A 22,569-nucleotide genomic window follows, 5' to 3' on the forward strand; every position below is an offset into this window, starting at 1 on the left:
AGTATTGATCTTATATATTGATATGTTATACTAAATGATGTGATATATATATATATGCATTAATATATAATGTATAATGGTACCATATCTAACATCAATTGCATTAACTATACTATATATTGGAGTTACCCAGGTGGAACTAGTGGTAAAGAGCCTACTGGCTAATGTAGGTGATGTGAGATGTGGGTTTGATCGTTGGTTCAGGAAGATCCCCTGGAGGAGGGCATGGCCACCCACTCCAGTATTCTTGTCTGGAGAATCCCATGGACAGAGAAGCCTAGCAGGCTACAGTCTATAGGGTCACAAAGAGTCAGGCACAACTGAAGTGACTTAGCATACATAGTATATATAATATCTATTACATAATATTTATTACATCTATTAAAAGGACCAACATAGACATCTTAAATACAACTGGGTTAACATAAAACTAAAATGGTCGAAAGCAGATATACCTGAGTTTACTGTTGTTGTTCAGTAGCTCAGCTGTGTCCAACTCTTTGCCACCCTATTGACTTCAGCATTCCAGTCTTCCCTGTCCTTCACCATCTCTCGGAGCTTGCTCAAACTCATGTCCATTGAGTTGGTGATGTCATCCAACCATCTCCACCTCTGTCATCTGCTTCTCCTCCTGCCTTCAATCTTTCCCAGCATCAGGGCCTTATCTAATGAGTCGGCTCTTTGCATAAGGTAGCCAAAATATTGAAACTTCAGCATCAATTCTTCTTATGAATGTTCAGGACTGATTTATTTTAGGATTGACTGGTTTGATCTCCTTGCAGTCCAAGGGACTCTCAAGAGTCTTCTCCAACACCACATTTCAAAAGCATCAATTCTACAGCGCTCAGCCTTCTTTATGGTTCAACTCTCACATCGATACCTGACTACTGGAAAAATCACACCTTTGACTAGATGAACCTTTGTTGGCAAAGGAATGTCTCTGCTTTTTAATAATGCTGTCTAGATTTGTCATAGCTTTTCTTCCAAGGAGCAAGCGTCTTTTAATTTCGTGGCTGCAGTCACCATCTGCAGTGATTTTAAAGCCCAAGAAAATAGTCTGTTACTGTTTCCCTTGTTTCCCATTCTACTTGACATGAAGTGATGGGACTGGATGTCATGATCTTGGTTTTTCTGAATGTTGAGTTTTAAGCCAGATTTTTCATTTTCCTTTTTCACCTTCATCAAGAGGTTCTTTAGTCCCTCTTTGCTTTCTGCAATAAGGGCTTATTCTGAATTTACTAGGGTAAAGAATAGTGAAATATCCACAAGTATTTATCTTTCATTGAGCATTGTTTTTTAGTGTGCTTTAAAAACACATATGAAAAAAAAAATAAAAACACATATGGTCAGAAGACAATTATGAGAATTTATTTATGAAAATTTCTATAAAACACATACACTTATTTATGTTAAACAGGTAAGTCTTGCTTTAACCAAGTCAGTTTATCCTTGTAAACCTCTATATTATTATGTCAATAGAATGTGACACAAATTCCGACATACACTTTGTCACCTCATGGCCAACTCTCATTTATTAAACAAGACCAAACTGAAAGAGAATATAATTTAATCTATTATTGTTTGAGTTGTAAATAGTTTAAACTCATAGACAAAAATAATTATTACAAGAAAATTTGGTTTTATAGAAACCATTCCTTTTACAGGCAGTACAAGTCATATGTACAACATACATTTATGTTTCAGTATAGCCATCACTCTAGCAGAGTCAGTAGTATTTTCTTCCTATTCCATTTGCTCAGAGCATGAATAAATCAAAGCTTTCCTTATTTGTGGTCATACATACTTCAACTGACAGAATTTTTTTTAATCTTTTGTAAGATAAGCTCTACTGAACTTGATTACAATAAAAGTGAGAATTTATAACTTCTATTGATTTTTCCTTTTTTATTTTTATTAGTTGGAGGCTAATTACTTCACAACATTTCAGTGGGTTTTGTCACACATTGATATGAATCAGCCATAGAGTTACACGTATTCCCCATCCCGATCCCCCCTCCCACCTCCCTCTCCACCCGATTCCTCTGGGTCTTCCCAGTGCACCAGGCCCGAGCACTTGTCTCATGCATCCCACCTGGGCTGGTGACCTGTTTCACCATAGATAATATACATGCTGTTCTTTCACAACATCCCACCCTCACCTTCTCCCACAGAGTTCAAAAGTCTGTTCTGTACTTCTGTGTCTCTTTTTCTGTTTTGCATAAAGGGTTGTCATTACCATCTTTCTAAATTCCATATATATGTGTTAGTATGCTGTAATGATCTTTATCTTTCTGGCTTACTTCACTCTGTATAAGGGGCTCCAGTTTCATCCATCTCATTAGAACTGATTCAAATGAATTCTTTTTAATGGCTGAGTAATATTCCATGGTGTATATGTACCACAGCTTCCTTATCCATTCGTCTGCTGATGGGCATCTAGGTTGCTTCCATGTCCTGGCTATTATAAACAGTGCTGCGATGAACATTGGGGTGCATGTGTCTCTTTCAGATCTGGTTTCCTCAGTGTGTATGCCCAGAAGTGGGATTGCTGGGTCATATGGCAGTTCTATTTCCAGTTTTTTTAAGAAATCTCCACACAGTTTTCCATAGTGGCTGTACTAGTTTGCGTTCCCACCAACAGTGTAAGAGGGTTCCCTTTTCTCCACACCCTCTTCAGCATTTATTGCTTGTAGACTTTTGGATAGCAGCCATCCTGACTGGCGTGGAATGGTACCTCATTGTGGTTTTGATTTGCATTTCTCTAATAATGAGTGATGTTGAGCATCTTTTCATGTGTTTGTTAGCCATCTGTATGTCTTCTTTGGAGAAATGTCTGTTTAGTTCTTTGGCCCATTTTTTGATTGGGTCATTTATTTTTCTGGAATTGAGCTGCAGGAGCTGCTTGTATATTTTTGAGATTAATCCTTTGTCTGTTGCTTCATTTGCTATTATTTTCTCCCAATCTGAGGGCTGTCTTTTCACCTTACTTATAGTTTCCTTTGTAGTGCAAAAGCTTTTCAGTTTCATTAGGTCCCATTTGTTTAGTTTTGCTTTTATTTCCAATGTTCTGGGAGGTGGGTCATAGAGGATCTTGCTGTGATTTATGTCGGAGAGTGTTTTGCCTATGTTCTCCTCTAGGAGTTTTATAGTTTCTGGTCTTACATTTAGATCTTTAATCCATTTTGAGTTTATTTTTGTGTATGGTGTTAGAAAGTGTTCTAGTTTCATTCTTTTACAAGTGGTTGACCAGTTTTCCCAGCATCACTTGTTAAAGAGGTTGTCTTTTTTCCATTGTATATCCTTGCCTCCTTTGTCAAAGATAAAGTGTCCATAGGTTCGTGGATTTATCTCTGGGCTTTCTATTCTGTTCCATTGGTCTATATTTCTGTCTTTGTGCCAGTACCATACTGTCTTGATGAGTGTGGCTTTGTAGTAGAGTCTGAAGTCAGGCAGGTTGATTCCTCCAGTTCCATTCTTCTTTCTCAAGATTACTTTGGCTATTCGAGGTTTTTTGTATTTCCATACAAATTGTGAAATTATTTGTTCTAGTTCTGTAAAAAATACCGTTGGTAGCTTGATAGGGATTGATTTTTCATTTATAACACTTTAGTATATTTGTTATCATTAATAAGTAAACATTCTTTCTAACATAGTAAATTAATTTTAACAAGTTTAATAAATGTCAATCACTCCAGTGTTTATCAATTAATTAAAAAATAATTTTCATGTTATTACTTTATGATATCTGTTTAATATAGAGAAAATTCTTAGAATTTATGATTTCATGTTCTTTCATATGTACATGAGGGGATTGTCAATCTCCAGATAAAAACACAGTGACTTTAGAAAGTTATGGAACATGACACAACACTTTTAGGACTTAGATAATAGAAGGTATTGGTTTTTGCCTATAATAGTATCTACCTATATACCTCATTTGCTGCATTCTATTTTTATAAGAAATAATATGCTACTTAAAAAGGAATATAATCATTTATTTTTTTGTTGTTTTTTTTTCCAGTTTTATTTATTTATTTATTTTTTACTTTACAATATTGTATTGGTTTTGCCATACTTGAACATGAATCTGCCATGGATGTACACGTGTTCAGAAATAATCTGCTATTGCATACATTGATTTAAAAATGAATATTGTAAGAATACTTATCTACTGGAAGCAGATAATTTAATAGCTATGAATGTAACTGCAATCAACATGACTCAAAATTTATCAGATAAAAAGTTCTTTTCACAGAAATCAGTGTAATAAAAATATGTAACTAGGAAGCTATTATAATAGAATAGATGACTCTTTCTTATCCCTATGACCTAATACAGTCATCCCTAGGTATCTATAAAGGATTCATTTCCAGGACCACAGTAGATACCAAATTCCATGAATGCTCAAGTTCCTTATGTAAAATGACTAGTCCAGTGGGGCCTCTGTATCTAAAGGATCTGTATTCACAAATATTTGATGAGCTCATGGTATGCTCATCAAAATGAGATATTATTATTTCTTTAAGATAGTCTTTTATTTCATTTTTGTTTGCTTATCTGTAGAACCATAATTATTTTAATCATCTTCTAAAGACCTCTGTCTTCAACCAGCAACACCCTGATTGGTAAATTTACAGGAAATCATTAATCCTTTTAGTTATTTTTAAAGCAATTTCCAGAGGAATAGGAAATCTATGTCAGAAGTCATTTCACATTAAAAGTATTCCAATGAGGTAAAAATGCAGGGACTTATCAATTATACAATTCTTGCTGGTAAGACAGAACAGGCTGTGTTCATATAAATATATATGAGAAAATTGTTGTAGGCTTCTATTTATTGACAGTACACTAGAATTGCACCAATTTCTTATAAATTAAAAATGTAATAGAACAAATGAGGGTTATCAGAACTTGTTAGTATATTTATGAATGCAAAAACATTACTGCTACAATAATTGTGTCCTATTGTCAACATCTTTTTCAGTACTGGTGAATAAAAATAAGGATTATCACTGATTTAAATGATTAAAAAAAAATTGAAGTCTGTTATCTGAAAAATAATGATTGCCTTCAGTATTTTAGGTATTAAGGTAATATCAATCATTTATTTTATTTTGAAAAGTTTTAGCATCTAAGAAAGAGTGTTTCCTTGCTTTTACTTGAAATTGTAACACCTGTAGTCTGTAGTCATAACATACATAAATGTTACTCAAACCAGCAAGGGGAAGAGCAGAAATTTAGAGTAACATCTATTACATTTAATGACATATACAAATAATGCATAAGCAGTTAAGTAATTCATATCATATATGTATGAAGAGTTAAAAAATTAAAATCTATCATTTTGGAATTTAACATATACTTTTGAAAGTCACAATCCTGAGTTATACATAAAATACAAAAAAATATCAAATCTTAAGTCAAAGTCCTAAGTAATGAAATAAAGGCAAATTCTGTCATTTCTAGCTTATTTTAATTTTTAAATTATTTCCCAGACTTTAAAATTTTTAATTAATTTTTATTGGAGTATAGTATAAGTGGTTTAAATCCTTTCTTATTTATTAATATTTTTAAAAAATCAAGATGAATATAACCAAGATAAATGTAATTAGAACCATAGCATTTGTTGCATTTCTACCTTTAAGAAGTCTTCATTGATAAAGAGCTAAACAGCTCATTTTTAAACAATCCTCCCATTTGAGACCCATCAATTAGTAGTCTGTTTTTATCAATTTGCCTTGAATTCTGAGCAAAGATTTCCATGGTTTTTCTAAGCCCGCAGAGAAAACAGAAGAAATGGTAAATCCAAGGGTTCTACTATTTGACACAGAAGTGATTCTTCAGGGTAGCTGCTGAAAATAACACTCACCCAAAGATGCTTCCCCTATAGCACCAGGAAGCTTCAGTGTTGGCATAAAGAGCATAACAGTGATTATATATAATAACCTAGCTATGATTACCTTAAAATAAAAAGAGATTTGTTTGTTATTGAAAACTAAGAGAAAAAGAGATCAAGTCAATCAGAGAAGTCTTAGGCTTGGAATTAAAAACAAATGCCAGATAAATCTACCCCCACAAACCAGTTGCTATAATCATTGCCCTGACCCAAGATCTAAGATGAAAACTTTTCAAAAACTATAGTTATCTAACCAAGCCTATATAAGCTTCACTTATCAGCTTAGAAAAAAAGATGCCAGCAAATAATAACAAAAAGAACCAAGCCAGAACCAGGGTTAGCAATGTTCTGAGTACCCTTGCTGGTACCAAATACATGTTTGCAAGTATTTAAAGAGTGGACTGCAAATGTATTATCACCCCCTTGATTTGTCTTCCTGCCTTAGTTTCTGACTTTAGCTTGAAAATGCCCCTCAAATGTGTCCAATTGTCTACTCTTAACCTCATTTGGGCCATTTTGCTTGTTGGTTGCTTTTAGTGAGAAGCCTCTGTTCATGCCCCAAGGTAAAATTTAACCCTCTTGTGGTGACTATGTTCAGATCCCTCTCCTCTTCATGTTAAACTCAGTTCCACACTTGTAACTGAATTTGACTTTCTTTAGCATCACTTGAAGAGTGAAAAGTGAAGGTGAAAAGTGAAAGAGGAGAGTGAAAAAGTTGGCTGAAAATTCAACATTCAGAAAGCTAAGATCACAGCATCTGGTTCCATCACTTCATGGCATATAGATGGGGAAACAATGGAAACAGTGACAGACTATTTTGGGGGGCTTTAAAATCACTGCAGATGGTGACTGCACCATGAAATTAAATGATGCTTGCTGCTTGGAAGAAAAGCTATGACAAACCTAGATAGTATATTGAAAAACAGACATATTCCTTTGCCAACAAATGTCCGTCTAGTCAAGGCTATGGTTTTTCCAGTAGTCATGTATGGATGTGTGAGTTGGACCAAAAAGAAAGCTGAGCATCAAAGAATTGATGCTTTTGAACTGTGGTATTAGAGAAGACTCTTAAGAGTCCCTTGGACTGCAAGGAGATCCAACAAGTCAATGGTAAAGGAAATCAGTCCTGAACATTCATTGGAAGGACTGATGTTGAAACTCCAATACTTGAGCCACCAGACTTGAAGAATTGACTCATTTGAAAAGACCCTGATCCCGGGAAACATTGAAGGCAGGAGGAGAAGGGGACAGCAGAGAATGAGATGGTTGGATGGCATCACTGACTCGATGGACATGAGTTTGGGTAAACTCTGGGAGTTGGTGATGGACAGGGAAGCCTGGCATGCTGCAGTCCATGGGGTCACAAAGAGTCGGACACAACTGAGCCACTGAACTGAACTGAGCATCACTTGTGTATAGAGGACAGCTCCAAAATTCTTCTCTTAAATTTCAATCTAAGTCATACTCATTGCCACTAAGGATAAACAGGGCAGAACTTCTTGCCTGTATTTAAACAGCTCCTGAATTTATAGATGTCCCTCTTCTGGCTTTCCACAGCTTTCCTCCTTCCCTTTTTGTGGCTACTAAATGAATTGCCCCTAACTTGTCATCCCAAATCTGAAAACCTTCTATTGAAGGAGGCAGAAGGGAACTCGCTGAAAGTTTAGAACACTCCAGTCTTTGATCCAGAGACATTTACCAAGGGAAATCTTTGACTTAGCCACTAAAAGCCTTGATAAAGTTAAAAGACTGAAAAAACAAAGGGTGATTGCAGAGAAGAAAATACTTGAATGAGTAATTAATGTCAAAATGAGAAATTAATATCAAAGATACTTTAGAAACCCCATGTGTTTGGAAATTAAATGTCCACTTTTAAATGATGGGTGTAACAAAGAAAATAGAAAATATTTGTAATGGAATATTATCAGAATTTGTTGCATGCAGCTGAAGCTACTCAAGTAACTAAATATAATATGAAATCTTGAATAAAGTATGAAAACAAATAAAGGAGACAAGCATAAAACTTTGTGAAATTTGAAAATCTGTACTTTAGTTAATAATACTCCCTGTTTTTAAATAGCAGTATTTCTTTATATTCTAGACTTTCAGCAGTAATACAATTAGCTCATAATTCTTAGGTTTTCTGCTAATTTTATTTCAGGGCCAGAAACTGTGGAAGGGGGAATGCCCTAAAAATTAGTGTTGTCCCATATGTCAAAAGTTAAACAGAACTCACAATGTAACAAAGTAAATGTACAATTTGGAATGTCATGACTATAAGCATATATATCATACACTCAAAAGTAGATTTTTTTAGGAAAAAACTGTTCATTTCCATGTATATCACTGCAACTCACCTCTGTATAGAGGTACTATCTTCTATTTATGAAATGATAGCTCCTTCAATATTCATAAACTGATCAGTTCAGTCACTCAGTTGTGTCCATCACCAACTCCAGGAGCTTACTCAAACTCATGTCCTTCGAGTCGGTGATGCTATCCAACCATCTCATCCTCTATTGTCTCCTTCTCCTCCAGCCTTCAATCTTTCCCAGCATCAGGGTATTTTTCAATGAGTCATAAACTGATACATGTAATAATTGCTTTCCTAATGATTCTATTACATACATGCTTGCATTTAAATAAACATATCTATCGAGCTTCCTTTGGCACCTCAGTTTTGAATTGTCTGTTATTATCTCCACTATCAAACTCAGCAGAAATGTCAGTGTTTAGACACATGTTGTCATACTTCAGTATTAATTCATTAAACTACACTTCTGGATACTATATATCAACTTTTAACTTCCATTATTACGCACAAAGGACTATGATAACAACAGAATCAACATTTTTTGAAGATTTATTTAAGAAGTGTAATGCACATCGAACTTCAAAGTGTTTTTGTAAAGATAAGAGCTGATATGATTCATTTTTAAAATGGTTTTATTTCCAGAATACAAAGTAGATAATCACTTTTCTCTCAGAATACAAAACTGGGATAAAAAAGAAGACCACCATTAAGAGGTATGTTTTCTTTTTAGATGATTAAAGTTATATGATATTTGGTATTTTTTCTCTATTGGCTTAAAAAAAAGAAGAATTAAATTCTCTGAGCACAATTGTTCAAATAAATTTAGTTTTTACTGACATTTAGTGATTAAGAATTTTGAATATATATATATATATATACACATACATTTGTGAATCACTTTGCTATACATCAGAAATATATATATATATATATACACATACATATGTATATATATATGTGTGTGTTCATATTTCTATTTTTTCCCAGTTTCAGTCTTGGATGATTGTACCCTTCTAAGAATTTGTCTATTTATTCTAGGTTGATCATTTTATTGGTGTATAGTTGCTTTTATTTTGTTATCCGTTAGTTTTTGTAGGTCTGTTTTCTTCCTTTTCTCTTTTGTTCTCTCCTCTCGTGATTTGATGACAAACTTCACTGTTCTGTTTGGACTCCTTTGTGTGTGGGTGTGTGTATCACAATTATCATGAGGTCTTGATACAGCAGTCTATATATAAGCAAGATTGTTTTAAGTTGCTGGTCTTTTAATTTCAAATGTATTTCTAATATCCTGCATTTGTACTCTCCTCACAGTTGTTGGTTTTAATATTATATTTGTATTTGGATGATTTCCTGCCTTTAGTGTGTTTGCCTTTACCAGTGAGCTTTTCCATTTGTAATTTTCTTGTTTCTAGTTGTGACCTTTTCTTATCTAGACAAGTTCCTTTAGCATTTGTTGATCTGGTGGTGCTAAGTTCTCTTAGCTTTTGCTTGTCTGTAAAGTTTTTGATTTCTCTGTGGAATCTGAATGAGAGCTTTGGTAACAGAGTATTCTTGGTTATCGGTTCTTCCCATTCATTGCTTCCCTGGTAGTTCAGCTGGTAAAGAATCTGCCCACAATGCAACAGACCCCAGTTCAATTCCTGGGTCAGAAAGATCTCCTAGAAAAGGGATAGGCCACCCACTGCAGTATTCTGGCCTGGAAAATTCCATGGACTGTATAGTCCATGGGGTCACAAAGAGTTGGACACAACTGAGCAACTTTCACTTTCATCACTGTAGATATGTCATGGTACTCTCTTCTGTAGAGTTTCTGCTGAAAAATCAGCTTATGGGAATTCTCTTGTATGTTATTTGCTGTTTTTGCCTTGTTGCTTTTAATATTTTCTTCTTGTATTTAATTTTTGTCAATTCGATTACTATATTTCTCTGTGTGTTTCTTCTTCAGTTTATCCTAGCTGGGATTCTGTTTTTTCTGGACTTGGGTGACTGTTTCCTATCTCATGTTAGGGAAGTTTTCAGCTATTATCTCTTGAACTATTTTCTCAAGTTCTTTCTCTTCCCTGGGATGCCAATAATAAGAATGTTGGTGTGTTTAATATACTCCTAGAGATAAGAAGTCCTGCTTAATAGAGGATATTCTGGATATATTTTGCAATGTTTATTTTTATAGTTTATTTGCCAGAGTCACAAGATCATTCTGGATATTTCAGTCTGCAAACCTGATAGGGTTCCAACATCCAGCATTTATCAAAATCTTAGTGTTTCTACCAATTTTTGGATCCAGTGGTTTCATCTCTATGTAATCAAATCTTGGCTGTGACTCTCTGAATTTGCTTATTCCTTCCAGATTTTGGGTGGTGATTTGCCTTTGCAAACTCAGTTTTTTGATGGTTTTTAAAAATTAATTGACTTTTGCTTTGTTCAGTGCTTTACTTTTATAAGGAAAAGAGTGAGGTCTTTAAAATGTCAGCACTGAAATAAAAGTATTTTTGATACATTGTTTTATTCTCTTATTTTTGTGCTTCATTCTGAGATTTTTTGACGTAATACAATTCAAACATTCCTCTAATTTGTCTCATCTGTCATACAAATCCATTTTGTATCTTAATGTTAACTTTTGTTCTCCAGCTATGATATTTACATTGATTTCTTCTTTTTATCCTTATTTCTGCACCTTGTCACTTAAAAACATTAACCATATCAATCACATTTATTTGACAGTGTTTATATGACAGCTCCAATATCTAGACTAAAAAACTTTGCTCCCATCAGAATCATTTGCTTTTTCTATTTGTTTCATACCAATTGTTGTTATTTTCACATATCTTTGTTAAATACCAGATATTGAGTTTTAAAACATCATGATGATTTTAGTCTCTCAATTATGTTACTTTCCTTTTTAAGGAATTTACTCTTCTTGCCTTTTGAAGGTAAATTAGATAAAGGAAACTAACCAGTTAGGGATTGAGATGATTGGAGAGTTTGCTGATCACTAGACTATTGCCACCACTAAGGTCTATTTCTTCCAATGCCTTGAGAATCATCTTTGTCCTCTTTATATAGAGAACTCCAATTCTTTGGACCCAGCCCAATAGACTAAAAAGCTCTGACATAGTTTTTGCCCTCAGCATCTATTTTAGAATTGGTAAGTAACTCAAGGGAAAAGTTAGAATTTGTCTAGGCTTCTAATCATTCCTCAGTCTTGTTACCTCACATCTGTGCTATCTTCTGATCTTCAATGAGAGGATTTAGATCTGTTTTGTTTAAATGTAGGCTTTGTTATTACACTTTCTGGAAGAGTTGTTTTCAGATAAGCTATGCTTCCATTGCCAGGAGCAGAATTTCTGTAGTATTTATTATACAAACTTGTGTTTACTAGTTTTATTCAGTGAAAAATACATAAATAAAATAATATAAAAATAGTTCTGTGTAAAATTATAAAGTTTTGTCAAGTTAATGAATTTTGGAAATAGAAATCTATACAATATAAATATCAATGGAGAAAAAAATTGTTTAAATTGTCATCAGGTCTTGAGATCTACAAATATATTATGTGTCAAAGTGTAAACTTCATAGACAGAACCTATTTTGTTAATGTGGAGGTTATGTAAAAACTGGGACATCACTATTGTTGCAGCAGCACAAAAATATTTTTAGTCCTTAGATATGACCTTTAAAATTCATCTTTTTTTAAACTTGTACATTTTCCTTTTTCTAGGGCATTAGCACTGATTTTCAAAGTTACTATGATTCTTATAAATTTCTCTTAGAAATAATATTTCCAGGAAGTTCTAGGAATATCTCAAAGTGTTCAGAAAGTAAGGCAACTTAGACTTCCTTGATGTAAATGTTTGCAAATAACATACTTTTGTATTATTGGAAAAATATATAATTTAAGCCATTATGCTTATGACAATTCATCCTGAAAAATATCTCATCTCTAATTTTTAGTCAGTGTAAATGATGGTAAAATAATATAAATAATAGTACAGTAATTGTCATAAAAATCAGGATGGACTTCTAACATCTCAAAACTTCTTTCTTCAATATTCTAATAATGATGGACTTGTCTTTCTGATTACAGAGTAGATGTTTTCATTGGTTCATTCTCTAAATATTGAATCATAAAAATGTGTGTTGGTGACTTGTTAGCACTGTATGTGGAATTATGTGAATGATTTTTATTATATATGAAAAATATTCTTGGCATTGACTTCTGTCATTTCCTTCTCTTTTCTTTCTCCTTTAAAAACACCCCAGCTCTTACTTACCATTCTGAATGATAGAAGTTTGCTTTTGATTCCTTAACAGAAGTGTATTGGTCAGGATTATTCATATTCTTTCTCTTTGAATATCCACTGACCAAGTCTTTATCTCAGAGGATTGGTAGAACAATAATATCACAAACTATTTTTTATGATGTGAAACATGCTTTTTCTAGCTTACAGCAGTTTCCATTTGTTATTTCAAATTACCAATTTTTCACATATTTAGGCACAAAACTTTCTTACTTATTTTAATTAATAGATTAAAACAAAAGTTATGTTTTGTATAAAATGCAAGAAGTGTTTTCTATTCCAGTTCTCTATCTTCCCACCCTATTCAACATGGTTCATTGTGAAAATAGAAATATGAATCATTGTTACTTTAAAAAAATGTCCCCAGAAAGAGGACTGGGATTGGATGCCTGGAGAAAGCCCAAAGGGGCTACACTGTGGTCCCACTGCAACTGGGGATATGCACATTTTGAGCTCAGGTCTGCACAGAAGTAGCATTGTTAATGCTTGATAAAGCAACCTTATTCTCAGCGTGCTCACAGTGGGCATAGCTCTGCCTCTAAGAGCTCTGGGAGAGTGAATGTGTCAGTGGGTTGTCCAGACACAGATGTGGGGCGATAATCTGAGTCAATTCCTAGCAGCAGTGTGTCTTCAGATTTCTACCGCCGATGGCTTTGTGAGCACAGGACCCGCATGAGATTCAAGCAGATTACTGGTGCTCCCATGGCTCGGGCAGGTACAGAGTTAGCAGAGGTGGGTTTTGTGGGTGTGTACATATGAAAACAAGGCTGGGCTCTGAGGTGATTCCCATAGCTCTGACAGTTGGCCCAGATGGACGACTAAATCAGGTCTGGGTGCCAGACTTTGGCGAATCTGCTAAGGTGGCTTTCTGAGCACAGTGCCTGAGGGACGTTTGGTCCTATTGCCAGTGTTTCCACCACTGAGATAGGGCTAACGGCAGTGCCAAAAATAGCGTACTTCATCAACATGCACAAGAGTGGACAGGTGACACCACAGAGCATGCAGCCAGATGGACAGCGCCTGTGGAGAAATATGCAGTGGCTCCTTTTCTAACAGGAGTGCTCCAGTCCTGCCTACCTCACGGATCCAGAACCATTTCTGGAGGAGGGTTTCCACTGCAACAACTGGGGAGCACCTCCTTCCCCAGCAGGGCTGTGACACCCACAGAACAAAGAGGAGGCCCCACAGTAGAAAAGTGTTTATCCTAAATTCATAGAGTCAGAGAGCTATAAGTAAAATAAAGAAGCAGAGGAACTACTCCCAATGAAAAGAATAAAACACATCTACAGTCTATTAGACCTTGAGTTTAAAAATAAGGCAATAGGAATACTAAAGCAATTAAGAAAGTTTATTGATACAAATGCAGAGCACTGTAACAAAGAACTGGCAACTACAGTAGCAGCCAGTCAAAATTGGAAAACTCATTTGCTGAGATAAAAACTGAGCTAAAGGCAATAAATACCAAACTAAATAATGTGGAAGAACAAATAAATGATCTGGAAGATAGAATAATGGGAATCACCTGGTCAGGATAGCAGATAGAAGAACGAATAGGAAAAAGTGAAAGCAATATATGAGAACTACAGGATCATATGAAGTCTGCCAATCTTCACATGATAGGGAATCTAGAGGGAGAAAAAGGGATTGTAAATGAATTTAAAGGAAATATGACTGAAAACTTCCCAAAATGAAAGAAGGAAACAGATACCCAGGCACAGGAAGCACATAAGGTCCCAAACAAGATGAAACCAAACAAGACTTACACCAGGTCATATTATAATTAAAATGACAAAAGTGAAAGAGCAAATTCTAAATGCAGCAAGACAGAAACAGAATTAATCACAAGAGAACCCTCCCCCCCACATAAGGTTATCAGGTGATTTCTTTTCAGAAATGTTGCAGGCATTTGCAACATTGCAGGGAATGCCAAGATATATTCAAAATCCTGAAAGGGAAAATCCTGCAACCCAGGATACTCTACTAAGCAAGATTATAATGTAGAATAGAAGGAGAGAGAAATAATTTCTCAGACAAGTAATAACTAAAAGAATACAGCAATATTAAACCTAATCCAAAAGAAATATTGAAGTATCTTCTAAATAGAAAAGAAGCTAGATCCTATATGGAAGAGAATATAACAGTTGTAAAGTGATCAATTAAATAAGCCAGAACAGACATTTAAAACAAAAAAAAACAAAAAAACACGTGAAATCCATAATAGCTACAATTAATAGCAAAAGCATAAACATGAAGATGTAGACAGGACATTAAAATCATAAAATGTGGGGGAGAGGAATAAGAAAAAGTAGACTCCACCCCCCCACCCAAATGTGTTTGAGCCTATATAAATGCTAGTCTAAAGCAAGCAGATATTGTCATGGGTTAACATACTTGAAAAAAAGGGTAGCCACAAATCAAAAACATATAATAGGCTTACAAAACTAAACAGAAGATTACTTAAGCATAATACAAAAGAAAGTCATCAAACCACAAAAGAAAAAGAAAAATAAAAGACAAAATACAAAATCGACGGGAAAACATGGTTTAAAATTGCAGTAAATGGATATGTCAATAAAGAAGAGAAAAAGCAAACAAGACCCAACATTAGTAGAAGGAAAATAATCATAAAAATCAGAGCAGAAATAAATGAAATAGAGACAAAAAGACACCAAAAAAAAAAAAAAAAAAAAGGATCAATGAAAGTAAAAACTAATTCTTTGAAAAGCTAAAAATAACTGTTAAACATTTAGCCTGATCAATCAAGAAATATAGGGAGATGGGCAAATCAATAAAATTAGATTTGAAAAAGGAGAAAGTATAACCAACACAGAGAAATATAAAAGATCATGAACAATTATACCCCAATAAAATGGACAACCTAGAAGAAATAGACAAACCACCAAGACTTAACCAGGAACAAATAGAAAATATGAACAAATTTCCAGTACTGAAACAATCAGTATTGTAAAAACTCCCTATAAACAAAAGTCTAGAACCAGATGGCTTCACTGGTGAATTCTGTCAAACATTTAGGGAAGAGTTAACACCTATATTTCTAAAACTATTCCAAACAATTCCAGAGAACAGAAAATTCCAAACTCATTCTACGAGGCCACCATCACCCTGATACCAAATCAAAGATACCACACAAAAATTACAGACCAAAATTGTTCTTGAACATAGATGTAAACATTCTCAACAAAGTACTGGCATGCTCATTTCAAGAATATATTAAAATCATTAAAATGAGCATACACCATGATCAAGTGGAATTTACTCCAGTGATACAAGGAATTTTCCTTATCTGCAAATCAATCAGTGTGATATGTCATATTAACAAATTGAAAAATAAAAATGTATGATCATCTTAACAAATGCAGAAAAAACTTTTGATAAAATTCAACATCCATTTATGACAAAACTCTCCATAAGGTGGGCATTGCAGGAACATACCTCAACATTCTACAGACCATATGTTAGGAACCTGTAGCTAACATCACTCAGTTCAGTTCAATTCAGTCGCTCAGTCGTGTCCGACTTTTTGCGACCCCATGAATTGCAGCACGCCAGGCCTCCCTGCCCATCACCAACTCCCGGAGTTTACCCAAACTCATGCCCATCAAGTCGGTGATACCATCCAGCCATCTAATCCTCTGTCACCCCCTTCTCCTCCTGCCCCCAATCCCTCCCAGCATCAGCGTCTTTTCCAATGAGTCAACTCTTCGCATGAGGTGACCAAAGTACTGGAGTTTCAGCTTCAGCATCAGTCCTTCCAATGAACACCCAGGACTGATCACCTTTAGGATGGACTGGTTGGGTCTCCTTGCAGTCCAAGGGACTCTCAAGAGTCTTCTCCAACACCACAGTTCAAAAGCATCAATTTTTCGGTGCTCAGCTAACATCATACTCAATGGTAAAAAGCTGAAAGCAGTCAAACTCAGGAACAAGATAGGGATGCCTATTCTCACAGTTTTATTCAACATAGTTTTGGATGCCATAGCCACAGTAATCAGAGAAGAAAAACAAATCTGATTTGGAAAGAAAGAATTAACACTGTCACTGTTCGCAGATGACATGATGCTATACATGGAAAATCATAAAGAATTTTCTTTAGCTACAAGAAAACTACTAGAGCTCATCAATGAATTTGGTAAAGTAGCTGAATACAAAATTAATATACAGAAATGTGTTGCAGTTTATACACTAACAATGAAATATCAAAGATAAGAAAGCAATCCCATTACCATCATATCACAAAGAAGAAAATACCTAGGAATAACCCTACGAGGGCAAAAAAAATCTGTACTCTGAAAATTATAAGATAATGATGAAATAAAGATGACACAAACAGATGAAAAGATATACTGTGTTTTTGGATTGGAATAATCAGTATTGTTAAAATGAAGGTACTACTGAAGGCAAACTACAGATTCACTGTAATCTCTATCAAATTACAAATGACATTTTTTCACAGAACTGGAACAACAGCAACAAAAAAACCCCAAAATTTTTAAATTTGTTATTGTTTAGTCGCTAAGTTGTGTCTGACACTTTTGCAATCCCATGGACCACAACCTGCCAGGTTCCTCTGTCCACAGGATTTTCCAGGCAAGAATACTGGAGTAGATTGCCATTTCCTTCTCCAAATTTTCAATTCATATGAAAACACAAAAGACCCCTAATAGTGAAAACAACCTTAGTGTTAGAGATATCACGCTTCCTGATTTCAGACTATACTACAAACTTATAGTCATTAAAGAACATGGTACTTGCACAAAAACAGACATATAGGTTAATGGATCCAGATAGAAAGCCGAGGAATAATCAAATGCACTTATGGTTGGTTAATCTATGACAAAGAAGGCAAGACCTTAGAATGGAGAAAAGACAGATATTTCAACAAGTGGTGCTGGGAAAACTGGACAGTTACATGTAAAAATATGAAATTAGAACACTCTATAACACCATATCCATCTGACAAAGATTTAATTTTTTAAATGACTGAGTGCAAAATTCTACTCGGTTAAAAAAGCATGAATTAATGCCACGTGCAGCAACATGGAAGGACCTAGAGGTTATCATGCTAAGTGAAGTAAGTCAGAAAAAGAAACATGTTGTTTGTTATCACTTAAATGTGGAATCTAAAGAAATGCTACAAATGAACTTATTTACAAAACAGAAATAGGTTCATAGATACAGCAAACAAACTTATGGTTACCAAAGGGGAAAGGCATGGGAGGAATAAACTCGGAATTTCAGATTAACAGATACATACTACTATACATAAAATAGATAAACAACAATGATCTCCTGTATAGTACAGAGAATTAATAACCTATAATGCTAAAGAATCTGAATCACTTTGCCATACACCTCAATCACTGTAAATCAAAATATATCAATTAAATAAAAGAAAATAAATAGAAAAATTTTCTTAGAATCTTGAAAAGACAAAAAATATAGAGTGGCAGACCAGATAGTAAAAATAAGAGCCTACCATATGCTGCCTACAAGAGACCCATTTTAGGGTGAAGGACACATACAGATTGAAAGTGAGGGGATGGAAAAAAGATATTTCATACAAATGGAAATGACCAGAAAGCAGGAATAATAATACTCATAACAGTCTAAATAGACTTTAAAACAAGACTGTAAAGAAATAAAGAAGAAAATTACATAATGATAAAAGAATCAATACAAAAAGTGTATTAAACTCATTAACATATATGCACCAAATATAGGAGCACCTAAATATATAAAACAAATCTAATAGCAATAAAGGAAGAATTTGATGGGAATAGTATAATAGTAGGAGATTTCAGTATTCCATTGACATCACTAGGCAGATCTTCCAGGCTGAAAAATAACAAAGCAACAGAGATTCTAAATGACAGAATAGAAGAGTTAGTCTTAATTGATACTTTCAGGATATTACATCCAATAAAACCCAGGGTACATGTTCTTTTCAAGTGTACATGGAGTCCCATAGGGTAAACCACATACTAGGAGAGAAAATAAGCCTTAACAAATTTAAGAGGACATAAATTATTTCAGGCATCTCTTCCGACCACAATGGCGTGAAACTAGAATTCAAATACAGAAAGAAAATGAGAAAGCAATGATTACATGGAAACTAAATAATATTCTACCAAAAAATGATTTGGTGTATCAAGAGATAGTTAAAAAATTTCTTGAGACACATGGCAATGAAAACACAACCATGCAAAAATCTATGGGTGCAGCATAAGCAGTTCTAAGAAGAAAATTCATAGTGATACTGCCTTCCTCAAAAACCGAGAAAAATCTCAAATAAGCACCCTAACCTACTACCTAAAATAATTATAAAAAGAAGAAAAAAGAAAATGTAAAGTTAGTAGAAGGAAGTAACTAACAGAGATCAGAGAGGACATAAATAAAATAAATATTGAAAAAATAGAAAAGCTTAATAAAAAATAAGAACCTGTTTTTTTGAAGGATAAATGAAATTGATGAATCTCTGGCCAGGCTTACCAAGAAGAAAGGAGAAAGGACTCAAATAAAATGAAAAATGAAAGTGGAGACATAACCAATATAAAAACCCATTAGAGAATACTATGAGCAATTATATGTCAATAAACTTGACTACCTGGAAGAAATAGAAAGGTTTCTAAAAACACAGAATCCACAAACCTCATAAAGAAGAAACAGATCATTTGAACAGACCAATCATTAGAATTGATATAGAATCCATTAAAAACAAAACAAACAAACAAAAAACAGTTCCCTGCAAAGGAAATTTCAATACCAGATGACCTCACTGGGGAACTCTACCACACATACAAAGAGGAAGCTATACCAGTTCTTCTTAAACTCATCCAAAATATTGAAGAGGAAGGAACATTCCCAAAGTCATTCTATGAAGCCACCATCATCCTGATAGCAAAACCAGACAAAGACACTACCAAAAAACAAAATTATAATCCATTACATTGGATGAATATAGATGCCAAAATCCTCAAAAAAATATTAGCAAATTGAATCCAACACCACATAAAAAGGATCATAAACCATGATCAAGTTGGATTCATTCCACATTCACAAGGATGTTTCAACATATGAAAATAGTCAATATGATACACAACATTAATTAAAGACAGAGCTACATGATCATCTCAGTAGATGGAGAAAAAGTTGTTGACAAAGTTCAACGTACATTCATGATAAAACTTTTTATCAAACTGGGTATAGAGAGAACATATCTCAAGATAATAAAAGTTATTTATGACAAACCCACAACCAACATAACATGCAATGTGAAAATCTGAAATACTTCCCACTAAAATACAGAAGAACACAAAGATGCCCACTCCCACCACTGTCTTTCAACCCATTTATTCCTAGCCACAGACCAGAGACAAGAAAATTAGTGAAAATAATCCAAGTTGGCAGGAAAGAGGTACAATTTCCATTATATGCAGATGACATGATATATAGAAAACCCTAAAGAACCCACACAAAAAGTACAAGAACAGATAAATTTAGTAAGGTAGCAGGATGCAAGGTTAATGTACATAAATTGGTTGCATTTCTTTACATGAACACAAAAGGAAGGAAAGTAAAAAAAAAAAAAAACCTTTTAAAATTGTATCGAAAGATTAAATATTTTAGCATAAACCTGACCAAGGCAATGAAAGACTTATATGCTAACAACTATAAAATATTGACAAAGGAAGTTGAAAATGATTCAAAGAAATGGAAAGCTATCCCATGCTCTTGGATTAGAAAAATTAATTTTGTTAAAATGCCATACTACCCACAGTAAACTACAGATTTAATGTGATTCCTATCAAATTACCCATTACATTTTTCGCTGAACTAGAACAAATGATACTAAAATTTATATGGAACCACAAAAGACCCAGAATTGCCAGAATAATTCTAAGGGGAAAGAACAAAGCTGGAAGCATAACTGTCTGATACTTCAGACAATACTGTAAAGCTACAATCATCAAAATGGCATTGTATTGGCACTGAAACAGACATATGGATCAGTGGAACAGAATAGAGAGCTCAGAAACAAATTCATACATCTAATTCAGGCAATTAATCTTTAACTAAGGAGGTAATAATATGCAATGGAAAAAAGTGATGTTGAGAAAGCTGGATAGCTGTGTGCAAGTCAATTAAGTTAGAACACTTCCTCACACTGTACACAAAAAGAAACTCAAAGTAGCTTACAGACTTATGTCATTATACCATAAAACTCCTAGAAGCGACCATATGCAAGACATTCTCTGACATAAATCATACCAGTGTTTTCTTAGATCAGTCTCCCAAGGCAGAAAGAAAGAAAAGCAAAAGTAAACAAATGAAACTGAATCAAACTTTCACATTTTTGAACAGCAAAGGAAACCATAAACAAAGACAGCCTATGGACTGGGAGAAAATATTTGCCAACAGTGTAATTGTAATGGGATTAATTTCCAAAATATACAAATAACTTACACCATTCAATAACAACAACAGCAAAACAAATAACCCAATCAAAACATGGTCAGAAGATCTAAATACACATTTCTCCAAAGAAGACATCCAGATTACCAACAGGCACATGAAAAATGCTTAACTTTCCTAATTATTAGAGGAATGAAAATCAAAACTATGATGAGGACTCACTTCACACTGGTCAGAATGGCCATTATTAGAAAGACTACAAATAATAAATGCTAAATAGGGTGTCAAGAAAAGGGTACTCTTTATTGGTGCAACTGTAAATTTGTACAGCCACTATGGAAAACAGTATAGAGGTTCCCTGAAAAACTTGAAAAGAAAAGAAAAGAAAAATAGTTGTTCCCTGTGATCCAGCCATCAGACTCCCTGGGCATATATCAAAAAAAAAACAAAAAACAAAAAAAAAACCAAAACCCCCTGTAATTCAGAAAGACATATGCATCCCAATATTGATAGCATGTTATTTACAGTTCAAGACATGGAAGAAACATAAATATTCATCTGCAGATAAATGGATAGAGAAATGGTGATTTATATACACATGTGTATATATACCACATATACAATGAAATAGTAATCAGCAATAAAAAAATAATTAAATAATGCCATTTGCACCAACATGGATGGACTTAGAGATTGCCATGCTAAGTGAATTAAGTCCATCAGAGAATGGCAAATATCATATGATATCACTTATGTATGGAATCTAAAATTTGGTATACATTAATTTGTTTATAAAACAGACTCAGAGGCTTAGAAAACAAACTTATAGTTACCAAAAGGAAAGCGGGAAGGAAGGATAAATTAGGAGTTTGGAATTAGCAGATACAAGCTACTATAAATAAAAATGATAAACAACAAGGTCCTAGTGTATAGCACAGAAATTGTATTCAATACCTTATGATAAGCCATAATGTAAAGAATATAAAAGGTATATATATGTATGTACTTGTGTAACACAATCACTTTGCTGTATACCAGAAATTAACACAACATTGCAAATTAACTACACTTCAATAAAAACAAGATAAAAAATTTTTAAACTTCTGTGCTCTGTGAAAGACACTGTTAAGAAAATAGATGAGAAAATAGACAACATAAGAGAAAACATTTATAAAAGACATATCTGATGAAGTACTTGGATCGAAAATATACAAAGAGTGTTCAAAACTCTACAGTAAGGAAATAACATAATTTTTTAAATGGATAAATTTTGGCATGGACTTTTAAAAGAAGATATAAAGATAGCAAATAAGCATGTGAAAAGGTGCTCAAAATCATTTGTAATTAAAGAATTGAAAATGAAAACAAGATACTATATATACTAATTAGAATGTCTCATGTACAAAAAACTGACTATAGCCAATGTCGGTAAGAAGGTAGAGCTAGAAGAACTTTCATTATTTACTGGTAGGATTTAAAAGTTGTAAGCTACTTTGGAAAAGAGTTTTATAGTTTCTTGCAATGTTAAACATAATTTACCCCCTGGTCCAGTGATTGGGCTTTTCTGCATTTACTCAACTAGTTTGAAAATTTATGTCCACAGAAAAATGCAAATGTTTACTGCAACT

The sequence above is a fragment of the Cervus elaphus genome, chromosome 20 (genome assembly GCF_910594005.1).
Source record: "Cervus elaphus chromosome 20, mCerEla1.1, whole genome shotgun sequence".
NCBI lineage: Eukaryota > Metazoa > Chordata > Mammalia > Artiodactyla > Cervidae > Cervus > Cervus elaphus.